This window comes from Papaver somniferum, chromosome 10 (assembly GCF_003573695.1).
Source record: "Papaver somniferum cultivar HN1 chromosome 10, ASM357369v1, whole genome shotgun sequence".
NCBI lineage: Eukaryota > Viridiplantae > Streptophyta > Magnoliopsida > Ranunculales > Papaveraceae > Papaver > Papaver somniferum.
In genome coordinates, this window is record NC_039367.1 from 39407064 (window position 1) to 39421582 (window position 14519).

Sequence of the window (14519 nt, forward strand, 5' to 3'; positions counted from 1 at the left end):
TCTGACTCGAACCGACTTGGGTTCAAATCACAAATCATCCCTAAACAAATAATGTGGCTTTCAAGTTTCTCATAGCGCGAGATATTAGAATACAGACCTTCTAGAGACATTTCGATGCTAAAATATATTCCCTCCGTCCTTAAATAGATGACATAGTTCAAGTTTGCACAATGCTTAAGGTAAGGAGGAGAGAAGAGTTTTTTTAATATGTTTTACAATTATACTCTTATGGATAATAACTACTAAAATTTAGAAACGATTTATCTTTCAAACTATACCACGGATATTCGCAAGCTTTATATTGTTGGAAATCATTTTAAAACACCTACTTAAAGAATATAAACATTGTTATCAAATTGTAAATATTTCTTATATTAATAATAATCAATTAAAAGGGTAGTTTTCGAAATATCTCTTTGTTTAATAATATACTTGGTCATCTATTTAGGGACAAAATTCAAAATTAAACAGGCCATTTATTTAGGGACGGGGGAGTATTTGTTTGTACAATGCTGCACAAGTGCAATGTTTTGTTTCATGCTTAAACTAACAGGGGGTAGTTAAATGAGATTTTAAATAACTTTTGGAGAGTTTCCAAATCTATTGTTAGTCCATAGATATTTTTCCAGAGTCTCCTAATGTTTTTTGTTATTTGTTAGAGACTTTTTAAAGACATTTAAATTCTCTGAAACTTCATGTTAATAGTCGCTCCAACACCCCGGTTGTTCGAAGGATAACTGAAAGTCATTGATTTGGAGAGACTTTTTTAGGAAAATAGGTAGGATAGAAATCTCTCCTAAGAGGTGACATTTTAGAAAACTTGGAAATTGGGTGAATATTTATTTTTGAGAGTAGGACCAATTTTTATTTTGATGACCAAAGAACGGGTCATTTGCACAGTAAACCAGTGACGAGATAGCATAGTAAATAAAGTGCGGCTTGAGTGGAATAAAAAGAATGAAAACTTAGCTAGGCATAGCCAACAATGAGATTTATTTTGACAATGAATACATATTTTATTAGGTATTCATGATACTATTATTTACCTTATAACATGCATAATATAGCTGGTTTTCATCCTCATGGGCAGAAACATCTATCATAGTACGTCGTTCCTTTTATTTTATGGAAAAATTGGATTGCACGGAATCAAGTTGTGTTTAATCATCATAGTTTTAATGTGAATCCGTCTTGCAACAGGTTATTTCCAAATCCCAAGAATATGTTGCCATTACTTCCTATTGCTCTCGTACTTTACGTACTACTTCTCAGATAATTGGATGGGTTCTCCCTTTTGCCGGTTATACTATGTTAAATATAAATCGTGCAGCTAATACTGAATATGCTGCAGGCGCAAGTGAAGTACTTAAGTTAGACAATGGCTCGTTTGTTACTGCATTTTCCAAACATGTTTTCAACAACACATCGACATAAAAGAGTTATGGGGCACTTAAAGAGGGTTTGCAGTTATCTCGTACTCTAGGAATTAATAAGCTTCTAAGTGGTTTCTGACTCCATGTACATAATGCAATTTGTAAATGGTTTGTGTTTTGTTCCTTGTTTTTTTGTTAACATCCTTAGAAATATTACCTTTTTTCTTAGTCTTTTTCAAGATGCTTCAATCTCTAATCACTACCGAGAGGGTAATTTTGTGGCTGGGGGTAATTTTGTGGCTGATCTTCTGTCCAAGAAGGATGTATCAATTAGTGTAAATCAAGTTTGAATTCATCAACCTCCTCCTTTTTTGTACGGGGATGTAACTGGGAGGGCTTTTCCCGTGCTGTAAAGCCCACTTAGTTTTTGAGTATAAAGCATACTTACCAAAAAAGAAAAAAGAGTAATAAGTGGATGTGTTGAATTTTTGATTAGATGCTATATATTTTTTGTCTCTACAAATCACAAAAACTGTTTCAAATTCTTTTTTTTTTTTGTCTCTGTAAGTCACCATAACTCTTTAATATGCTCTTAGAGAATTATTATTTTTTTCTTCTTCAGACTTTCAGAGAATCTTCGGGAATAATTCAAATAAAAAACTATCAAAAAAATTTAGAATTCTCATTTGACTACCTCGTAAGTATTTTCTCCGGATGCGACAAATAAAAATCTTACAACCAAAACCGGATAAACACGCATAATATACCGGTGCAACCACTGAGTCAGCATTCAGCAAGAACAGTAGTGTGAAATGTGGAGTGTGGGAATTTTGGGAGTCGGATAAATGGCACACGCTAATCAAATTAGTGAATTTAAAAGGCAAAAGCGTAAATAATGTGTTATATTTAGGTGAGTGGAATCTTAACACATGAAACAGGGGATTAAAGTTAGAGATAATTGGGTTTTGGTACTCACGTTATGACCAACACTAGCCTTTGGTCTAACATTTGTCCAACGTTAGGGTTTGGTACCTGGACCAGACGTTGACCTATGTTGACCAGTTAAGTCTTGACTTCCGTTTAGTAAATAAATAAAAAAATTATATTAAATTAAATTATTAAACGAAATTACAGTTATACCCTTCACTCTACTAATATTCACACTAGTACCCATTCAATATAACCCTGATCCTTTCACCTTCTCCTCCTCCTTCTCCAAACCGTCACCGACACTACTGACTACGATCAATCACTATGTCTATTACTTGAAAATAACCACCACTGCCTTACTAATTTCAGCTATTAAGAACAACCAACTCCTACCAAAACTCGGAACCACCGGCTGCATAGCTACCCTATGATAAACCGATTCAAATCAACTCATTCCAGTGTCCATCTCCCAACTCCGGCCACAAACATTGTACTCAATCTTCTCTCCGTTCAATGTAAACACCATCCACTAGTCGATTCCAAACCAGGTTAACCAATTCGTTGAGGACTACTTCAATTAAAACCCAATTGCAAAGCTCATGGAGCTAATACCATCTCAATCAAATTTGAGCCCACTTGGAATCTCTCCATTCATTAAAAATCACCTTCCCAATTGTTGTTGTAGATTCAAATTGGCCCCCAATTTCATTCACACCCAAAAATTCCTCGGTATTGGTGTAAAAGCTCGAGAATCACCACTGCCTCCAATTAACTCAGCCATCTAACTCTTCTTTAAGATCGAGAATCGATATGTATAAATCTCACGTAAACTTTTGTTGCTGAAAGGCGCCATACTGTTTTACTTGATTCAACTAACAGCATACCGTTTTACTTGTTGTCCTTCAACTTGTCCCTGCAATCAATTTAAATTCTAACAACAACCCACATTCTTAATCCGTCTGAAGCATTCAACATACCTGAATCTTCATCATTCGGCCATGAAAATCGACGGTTGCAGCTTGTGTTAATGACAACAGATACGAGTTCTTCCGACTGTAATCTCGGCTTGATTTTATTCTTCTAAATTCTCGACAACAGCTCCTTCCAATTCAGTGGAAGTTGAATCAAAGATAGGAAATCTTGGTGCTGATATAAGGGTGTTGGATTGAATTAAATTGAGGTAGGTTTGTCGAGAGGATGGAGTTGAATAAGCTGCTGGTGTGCTGGAACGGAGGAAGAAAAATACAGGATTAATTGATGGTGCAAATCAAGACCGTAGGCTAAAGTGTTTAGATTGTGACCGTCGGATCCTAGATCCAATTCAGGGGCACATTTGTAAACAAATAATTTTATAATATTTTTATTTTATAAAATTAAATAAAATCTGGTCAGAAACAGTCAATGCAGGTCAACGTCTGGTCCAACTACCAAAGCCTAATATTGGACAAATATTAGACCAAACGTTAGTGTAGGTCATCACTTAAGTACCAAAGGTCAATTATCCCTTGAAGTTATCTAGTCTGGTGGAATAATAATTGACTTAATCCGACCAGCCGTCTAGATAATAGCCATAGAATCCGGGGGAGGAAAACAACGGACACTTGGCTCCATTGAAATTCAAACTAATTGGTCTTAGCTTAGGCAGCTAGGCTCCACAAATAGTCACGTGAAATAGGCGTGACCCAAACAAGTATGTTCTTTTTAAAGCTAGAATTGGGGATATTTTTTCCGGCCAAATTGGGGTATATCCAAATTAACTGGGGTATATCTAATGACATAAAATTGAGTCATTTTGGAACAAAACAAGCCACCACTTAACCATGTATTTTTTAAATGGCTAATATATTCTTGTTTAATTAACACTAAAAAATTTGTTTAGCTTAATTAATTGAGTTTAGATTAAAATTTTGAAATTATGAATTCAGTAGATTAAACCTTTTGTCTGTCTTAATAGACTAAACCTTTTGTCTGTCTTATGAGTTCTATTTCGATCAACACTTTCAGTTATGAAAATCTGAGAAGTTGGCAAGGTCGACAATTGAATAAGGTGCCGACTAAGTTTGCTCGGCATGGTCTGCGGATGAAGAAAAGGCCGACTATCTTTGGCCGGAAAGGTCTATGAATGAAGAAAATGCCGACTATATTGGGCCGACTATCTTATAGTCGGTATATAAATATTTCCTAGGATGTCAGCTATCATATAGTCGGCATATAAATATTTCTTACACTGCCGGCTGACAAATAGTCGACATGCAAATAATTACTAACATTGTCGGATGTCCAATAGTAGGCATTGCAACCTTGCCGACCGTTAGTTATACCCAACAGAAAACAAAATATGGGAACATGTAATTCACTTTATTCATGCAATTTTAGGTACTACATTAATTGAAAAATAAAATCTAACTCCTTGTCGTTGGAACAACGAATGCACTTAGCATGTACATCAAGCCTTTGAACCCCTAGGCGACCCTAGAGGACGAGTTATAGTCTCGTGAGAGTTTACATAGAGATCTACCCACAAAACCTACACTAAAACCATCAATCTTCGTCGGAGGAATCTCAGTCCGATCCACCCTCCATGAAGTCCGAGGCATACTCCGGGATTTTGGATACCATGAATTGATAGCTTGCGTCGAATGCGAATGCTTCCCCTTTTTCCTCCAAGTAGCGTGCTTTGACGACTTCATGCTACAAAAACAAAACACAAACTTACTTTGTTAGTGGTGTTTAGTAGGAAGACCAAACAACATGGATCACGTAAAATAAACCACAAAAATACTTACATATTGTTCAATGGACAATCCAAAGTGGCTAGCGTTCAAAATCCGTTTTTGGATAGCTAAAAAAAAGTATCGCATTTTCGATGACTAGGTGCCTATCATGGACTTGTTGAACACTTATTCCATTAGGATTCCCAAACTCTTGCCTATATTTGTTGTATACCCTAACCCAAAAGGTTACGACATCCACCCTTACGGAGGACTGATTTCTAACCCGAGTTTCCGCATACCATGCTTTGGTGATGGATAGATCTTCATTTGAACCAAATGATGTCATTGTTGTATGTAGAGCTATTGGATGAGTTAGATGGAGTATATGATGATATGAGTTTCGGAGAGTATATGCAAATAGGTGTGTGTTTTTTTGTAGAGAGAACTAGTGTATTTATAAGATGGTTCCCAAATTTGGCCGTTATGGTAGTCAATCAATGCAATTGTACTTGTCAAAATTTGAATTTTGAACTCGCTGGCTGGGTTTTTGTTTTCCAAATATGCCGACTAACACACCGTCGGCAGGGTCGTAATTTTCTTACCCTTCCGGCTATAACAATTTTCAAACACAGGAGACGTCATATTCAGCTGCATACCGCCGGCAAGGTATTTGTTTAATACAATGCCGACTAACACATAGTCGGTAGGGTAGTAATTTTCTTACCCTGCCGACTTTATGATTTTTGTAACACATGAGAAGTCATTTTCAGCTGCATACCGCCGGCAAGGTACTTGTTTAATACATCGCCGACTAATTTATAGTCGGCGTGGTTGTAATTTTGTTACCCTGCCGACTTTATAATTCTTATAACACGGGAGAAGGTCATTTTCTGCTCTTTTTAGTCGGCACGAAATTTGTTCATCACGTTTCCGACTATTTAATAGTCGGAAAGCTATGTATTTTCTTACCTTGCCGACCCTGGTATCTTTATTCTTCTGCTGTCAGGGGCGGCAGTCTGCCAGTTCACAACCTTGCCGGCCCCGGTTAAGTCGGCGTTGTAACTTAACAATTAAATAACTCAATACCCTTCCGACGGAATGATTGAAACTTTACATAGTTAAACAAACCATTCATTCAACAACTATAAATCCAACATTTTTTGTCCAAAATACGAAAACATGTCCCGTAAACCTTAACAAAAACATTTGTACAACCATTAACCTTAACATTGTCTACCACAACATAAAGATTTACACTAGGAATGCGTTCATTCACGACCACGGCCACGCCCCTGTTTAGCATTTTCACAACCACCACCACTACCACTACCACCACCACCACCATGGGTACGATCCCTGTTTTTGTCAGCATTCATCTTGGCTTGTGCTTCCCTCTTTAGTTCAGCATTAGCTTGCTGGAATAATTCGTCGGCATCCTCATTGTCAACATTTCTAGCATAGTCAATGTGCTTGGTTTGCTCTTCAATCGACAAAGGCTTTTCTCTTTCTATCGCGCAATACATAACCTTCACAAGGGTCTTCAAATGCTCCTTCTATTTTCAATTAAACAACAAACAATTAATAGAATGATTTAATAATGTAATCTTAAAATAATAAGAACAACTCTAAATACTTACAAAGTTCTTAAGACTTGTTGTTGGATATTTCGATGGCATCTTCCTCTTACGAGCCGCTTGTTCAATAGTTTGGTCCCTAATCACAGTAGGACGAGCAAAACCCAAGTACCACAACATGTAATTTTCATGATCTTCATGACTTTCAGTCACCTCGTCCAAAAGACTCGTATCCATTTTATGCTTTTGTCTTTTCTTCCAATGAGATGTACCTGTTGATGGAGCGTAATGGATGCCAATACATTTTTGGGACGTGGTGCACGATCCCCTTACCACTTTAAAGAACGGTTTATCACCAGGATTGGGTTCTTCTTGGACGTAACCCGCTTGTCGCATTACCCGATGTGGATCGTACATTGAAAATCCATGGGGGTACAACAAGGGACTGTAGTAAAATGCAACATCATCTCTCCTTTGGATTAAACCTTCATTTCTAGCAACTCGATACGGATCAAATATTACCTCATCCGCAGTCAATTTTTCCAAGGCGATTCGCATTTTGATAAGCTGCTGCAGCAAATCCTTATCCTGAGCACCCTTAAAACTATATCTTTGTCCTCTTGGCTTATAAATCGCAAGCTTCTCATTCACTTTGACGTAGGGGTTGGCTTTCACTAAAGTAGGGAAGTGCCCATATATCCAAACCTATGCAAACACAAAGTTTAGTAAGAATTTTATGTTACGAGCATTTTGCAAATATAAATGATTTAGACAATAAAATTACCTGGAAGAGACATAGATTTCCGTTGACTTGCGCAGTGAGTGCCCTTGAAGCCTTTGTCAACTCATTGTTCAAGAGGCGACCACCGCAGTACCCCAAGAATAATTATGCATCTGATCTAAGGGATGTAATAGTTGAATATACTTGGCATCGACCAAGCTTCCGGAACTGTCGGGGAAGATACATTTGACCAGAATATATAGCAAATAAGCTGACGCAGTAGCATTGATTCGCACCAAGTCCACCCTCCCTTCCTTATAATATATGTTCTTAGTCCCGAAGAATGTGTCCCTCAACTTCTTCAGATTAAACTTCTTGCTTAGATAACCATCCTTCATCACAAGCCTAGACTCCGTCTTAATCTGATCCCAACCGAACAAATCTTTGGTCAATTCGAAGATCTTGTCCCAAGTAATGCCATCATCGTATCCATCACTGATTGCTTTTCCCTCAATCTCGGGGCCTAGAATTTGATGAGCATCATCGAGAGTTATCGCCATCTCACCGAATGGGAATAACATTGTATCAGTCTCTCCGTAGAACCTCTCACGAAATGCAGATACGGTAATTCTATCATACTCAACAATCGAACTCTCCACCACATGCCACAACCCGGAGTTCTTGACAATCGCTTGTACCTCGTCACATTCCTTGTCAAGTGGCCATTTCTTAATCACTGAACATGAATATTGGCGCCTCAAGAGACGGATGGAATGTTTGTCATCCTAAATACCAAAAACACAAAATGAAAAGAAATACAAACACTTGAAGCAAATTTAAGATAGATACACTTAAATAAAAAACAAAAACGGATTGAGATTACTTACGACAGTATTTTAGATTTCACATGCCCATGAGTCTTTGTACCCAAAAAGAACATGTCCACCATCTTCTGGGGTCCCCCGTAGAGGCTCACCTGGTTTCAGTGTAACCTTCATGTGAGAGAGAGGCATGTGGGAATCAGCTGGTTTAGTGATAACCCTCTTCTTCTTTCCGGTTTCAGTTGTAGTTGCAGCTTGGGTTTGTTGATCATTAGCTTGAGTTTGTTCTCCACCTTCTTCTTCTTCCTCTTCCTCTTCAACAATTTCATCTTCTATATCCTTATCTTTATCTCCATTACGATCATCATCATCATCATTATTACCTCCTCCAACAGTTGCATGTCTTGATCACCATCATCATTGTTACCTCCTCCAGCATCCGGAGTTCTTTCAACATCATCATCATCATTACCTATTCTACCAGATGGAATTGATTGGTCTTCCTCTGGAGTTTCATCTGAATCATTTGGTTCTGGTGGTGGTTGAGAATCATTCCGTTCACGGGTCTTGAGTGTTCCCGGCTCAACTAATGCCCCTCGATGTGTTGCAGTCAAGAGTTTTTCACCAACACGAGGAGGTCTTGAAGGAGGAGTAAAAGTTTTCTTCCTTCCCTTTTCCAACCTGAACAAGAACAATTAAGAAACAATTCATAAGTCTGCATGGTCTACATATATAACCAATCCGGCGGAACAATGGTCGGAAGGGTCGATAACTAAAATACATGGCGGCTAAACTATACTCGGCAGGGTCTTATTCTAATAACCTTCGGGCTTATAACAACTATGAACACAGTAGATACAAGATTTTCCACATCATTAGTCGGCAGGGTCTATAATCAAAATAATTTCGGCTAACATACAACTGGCAGGGTGGTATTCAAATACCATTATGACTTTATAACTTTAGGCATCATGAGACACAAACTATTCAAATATAGCCGTCAGGGTAAAAAATTATAACACACCGACTAAAAAAAAAATCGTCGGCAAGCTCTTAGGTTGAATACCTTGCCGACTCTTTAAAAATCAGTTACAAGTATTCAACAACCGGAAAGATCTTCAACCTAAGAGCTTGCCGACTAACCCTAAATATGAAAAGCCGGAAGGGTCGTGGAAAAAACACCTTGCCGGCTAAATAACTGCAAATTCACAAATTCGATTTTTCTGACCTAATTTGACATGCAAACATGAAATTGAAGTACTGGAGTGAGTTTAAGTAGGCCCTTACTTTCTCAATCGCGCCATTTCTCCTTTTTTAGCGGCATTGATTTCTTCTTCTTCGACGGTTTTTTTCTTCTCTTTCCTTTGAACTAAATTTGCAATTCCAGGGTTGTATTCATTGCGTTTTCTATTTGTGGTTTTCATACGACTAGCCCTAGGCCGCGGCGGCTCCATGTTCGACGATTACGACGAATTAATTGACGAGTTTTCAATGGTGGGGGATGGAGAAGCCGATAAGGTAAAGGTGGAGGAGAAGAAAAAAAGAAGAGGATGAAATGAAAAAATGAAAACTGATTTAGGGTAATAAGAATTATAAAGGGTGAGGGTAGTTTTGTAATTTCACCCATTAGGACTCCCCATTAGCCCTTAAAAAGAGTCCACTTAAAATCAGGTATACCCCAATTAATCTGGGTATACCCAATTTGGCCAGGATATTTTGAACCCATCAAACTAATTATTTAAGTTTTTTTTTCTGGATGATTCAATGATTTGAACTGTATTATCATGATCAGCACCACAACCTATATATTACTAATGAAAATTTGAGAATATAAAATATCTTATATTGAAATTTTAAGTATATTAGAGAATTTTGTATGGGGAACAATTTTCTTTTTTTCTTTTGAAAGGTTCATTTCTTAGAGCATGGTTTTACAACTAGAGCGAGTAAGCAAAAAACAAAAAAAGACGGAGAAACAATAATTTTAATTGATATTTTGACTATGGAAAAGTTCCGGAATGCAAAACTGCAAAGGAGTTGCAGGATGCACTACTCAATAAGTAAAAGATTCGAACAATAAAGGTTAACACACGGATTTTTACCACAGTCATCCAAGAAGATGGACGGTCGAAAGCTACACGGATACAAGGCATTATATTTACTGTTGATTGTTCAGTGGGTGCACAAAATTATTTTGTCGTAAAAAATTACCCGTCACCCCTAAAAAAGTATTCAAGTAACTAAAGGTGGTCATCGTTAGAGCAAGTCTTATGGTGAAATCCATCCATCTGCCATCTTCCACGCCACCTCAGCACTTGGAACTGTGGATGGAAGCGCAAGTGTAATGGTGGAATCCAGAGGAACGCTATTAAGAATAGCGTTAAACGCTAATAAGAATAGCGCGTCTTAACGTTATTAAGAATGACGCTTGACTTGAGTCAACGGTCAGAACGCTATTGTTAATAGCGCTGAACGCTATTGTGAATAGTATTTAACGCCATTATCAATAGCGCCCAACGCTATTGCTCAGAACACCATCGACCCCTTCCCCAGTTCAGTTCGTTCATCTTCTTCTCTTCTCTCAAACATTAAGAAAAACCAAACCCTAAAACCCCCCTTGTTGATTTCTGGCATGATGGTTCAAATCAGTGAAATTGGTTCAAAGGGTTTGTTCTTGGCGTCATAAGGAATCTAAGCATACTTCAATTTCTCAATTTGATTGAGAATCCAAAGAGAGGTTAGTGAAATTGTAATTTGAGTTTATTTTATGGTTTGATGAAATGTTAGGGCTTTAGATGATATGATTGTTGATTGTATGCATGATACCCGATTGTTTGATGAATGAACATTGTGTATTGTGTGAAATTGCCATGAGATAATGAATTAACATGTTTTAGTTACATTATGTAAACAATTAAGTGCATTGTGTGACTAGTTTTTATTTGATGATTTTTTATAGATATGGACATGGATGTGTGTATGTTGTTGAGTGCAAAAGAGTGGGATGAGAAACATGTTTCTACAAGTATAAACCTACATGATAAACAACATGATATTGTTTTTAGAAGTAATTTGGAGGTCCTTGAGGATTTATATAATCGTGTAGTGGTTCATGAAAGCGCTAGTTAAATTATTCAAAATTCCAGACTTGCTAGATTTTTTGAAATTAGAATTAAGAGAGCTGATCAACAACTATCTTATGGTATCATAAAGAGGTGGTGGTATAACACCAATTCGTTTCATTTCCCAAATTTTGAAATTGGTTTCACCCCTTTAGATTTTGTTCACTTATCCGGAATTCCTATTGGAAATAGTCGTAGAAGATTGGAATACATCGCTACAAATAGATGGAAAAGTATAGAAAATCAAGAACTAGAGAATACCTACTTTGCACCTATGCATGGGTATGCAAACTACAGCAAGAAGTCGGGTGATTTTCCTATTAGTTGCCTCGTAAAATATATTAAGGAAAATCCAATTAATGATGAAAATTGGGAGATTATGACTCGATACTTCTTACTATGGGTGATTTCAAAAAATTTAATGGCACGTAGCACTACAAGAGCAAGCAAAGGTTGGATCGCTTCCTTGCGTGATTTGAATGCAATTTGTGATTATGATTGGGGTTCGGCTTGTTTTAGTCACTTGTATAGTAGCATGAGTGCTGTTGTTAGAGGTGGAAAAAACATGTGTGGAATGGCGATACTTCTATAATATTGGTTTTACATATACTTTCGTACTTTGACGCATTTTCTCAAAGAAGATGTACCTCTTGATGTATGGTCTGCGATTATGATATTTAAGAAAGATAGTCTAGTGAAGTTTCAAAGGGATAGTGCTAAACACTCCCTTACTACAGCTCGCCAACAAATTGAGTCGAGGACAATTGTTGGAACGTTATGGCAACCATGGTCAACTAGTGTGTATAGAGATCATCCTGATATAGTGCATGCTCGTGAACTCTCCATGCGAAGAGTGGCTTTCTATAATCCGGGAAGCGATAATAGTATCATGTATCTTGGTGAACGGTTTTTAAAGCAAACAAGGGGATTTATAACTATTCCAAGAAGTCCACGTGAAAGTTTGGAAGACCTTGTTAACCCACCGGATCCTATTGATGTGGTTGAATGACGAGACTATAAACATGTTGAAGAGAGCCGATATGCGTGATGGTGGAAGCAACAATCTATTGGATTTTTGCTTCCAGAAATGCTGCGTCAAGATAACAGAGATGAAGTTGGAGATGCAAGTACTCAAGATCCAACATTTCTTGTGAATCAGGTCCCCCCAATACATCCAACACGGTATATGATTGGAGAAGTGGAGTGGCTCCTGGATGTTTTTTGTGGTTAGCGCAATTAAGATTGGCGTTTGGCGCAAATAATAATGGTGCTAAAAAACGCTGTTGTTAACAGCGCTGAACGCCATTCTTTTTAGCACTTGACTTACGCTATTTTGATTAGCGTTCAGTGCCATTCATATTGGCGTTTCTTGTCCTCTACTGCGCCAATCTTATTGGCATTCAGCGCTATTCTTATTGGCGTTTAGATGGATTCCACGGACCCTTCCACCAAACCATGAAACATTGCTTGGATTTTCTGTGGAAAACCCCAACTTGGAAGCCACTAGACTTGACATTCCATGAATTTTCCACACTTGGAATAGGTTGGATTCCACCATAAGACTTGCTCTTATGAAATAAGCATATAGTGGATTTAAACCACACTTACACTCCTCTTCACCACCATCCTTTCACCTTCTTTTAACCTTTTCACTTCCCCCATTATTTTGCAACCACCACCATTACTAGTAATAATGGATACATGCCCCTTAATTTCATTGTAAATATTTTTCTTTTCTTCCTATAAATAGAGAACATTTCCTTTCTAATATACACATCTTTTTTTTTTTGGGTCAATCAACAAATTTCAATTCATTCAAATTAGTGATTACATGTTCGCTTATAAGATTAACAAAAACGTCGAAATACATAAAAAAACACCAAGATAATCAAAACCGTAATACAAATGAGGATATCAACTACAAGTAGATCGCGAAGAGAAAGAGCAATAAACCGCAGAGATACCCAATTTTTGATTATGTATAAGGGAGAGATGATGGTATATTCCGGAAATAATTCCGACCATTTGATTTGATTGTATTCTTCCTTGAAAAAAGATGCTCCTCGAAGGAAGGAGTATTTTGCCCATAAACTTATAGATCGAATCTTCGATGTTTTTGAATCAAGAGTAGCAAGCCACGAACCAGCCATCAAATATCGAAGAACTCTCCCCACAACGACGAAAAAAATCGACCCAAAACGGCGAAGAAACATGTCAAAAGACACAAAAAATGATGCAAAAACATCTTATTCAATAAACTATTACCTAAAACTAGAAGAGAAAAAGAAATCCTTGCTCAGACCAGATCTGAGCAAGAAAAATGAAAAGACTCTTGGGTTTTTGAATAATATACACATCTAATGAGAATCCTTCTACATTACTTTCTACATCCCATTTTATTTTATAACACGTTATCAGCACGCTCTACACTGAGCTTCGAAATTTCTAAGAAGAAAATCAACAAAGGAGAATTGGTGTTATAAGAAATTTTCTTTCTAACAATTTATTTTAGTAATTGTTTTATAAATCTCTAAATATGTTTGCACGGTATAATTTAAAATCTTACACTAACTTTTGATTTGATTTTTTGTATGTACTCTACTTGGTTGGATTAATACAACTTTGACGCATAAGCAAACAAAGACGATCGATGATATTGTTGGTTTCATTGCTAACCCATTTTTTATACCAATTTTGTTAAGATATTTCTGTAATATCTTTAGTTAGTTTCTTAGATGATAACTACATAATTGATTATTAAATCAATTTAGTTAGAAGGAACAATTGGGGGATACTCTCACAAATTAGGGGATACCCAAAAAAAAATAATTAATAGTTTAAGAATCCCTTATCCAAATAATTTTGGAATTACCGACAAAACACCATCTTTATTGCATTCATCAACAAAACAATACCGATAGAACACTGATGGTGCTGCAAAATGGATATTGTGTTGTTGATGGGAGAAATTAGAGAAGAAGAAGACGATTAAGATGTCGTTATGATTTTATTAGAGAAGATCTGGACAGGTACCGGAATACAAGAAGAATACATAACATGGGATTCAAAAATATTTAAGGTTAATTTTTTGAAACAAACCCAATTCGAATAAGCAAATGCAAACCCAAATTCGATGTTGTCTGTTTAGTTAATTTGATGTTGTCATTGAATTAAGATTGCTGAAGTAAATAAAGTGTCTTTGTTTTGGCACCAACCGAATATCAATATATATATATATATATATCCGATCAGTGGTTATCAATG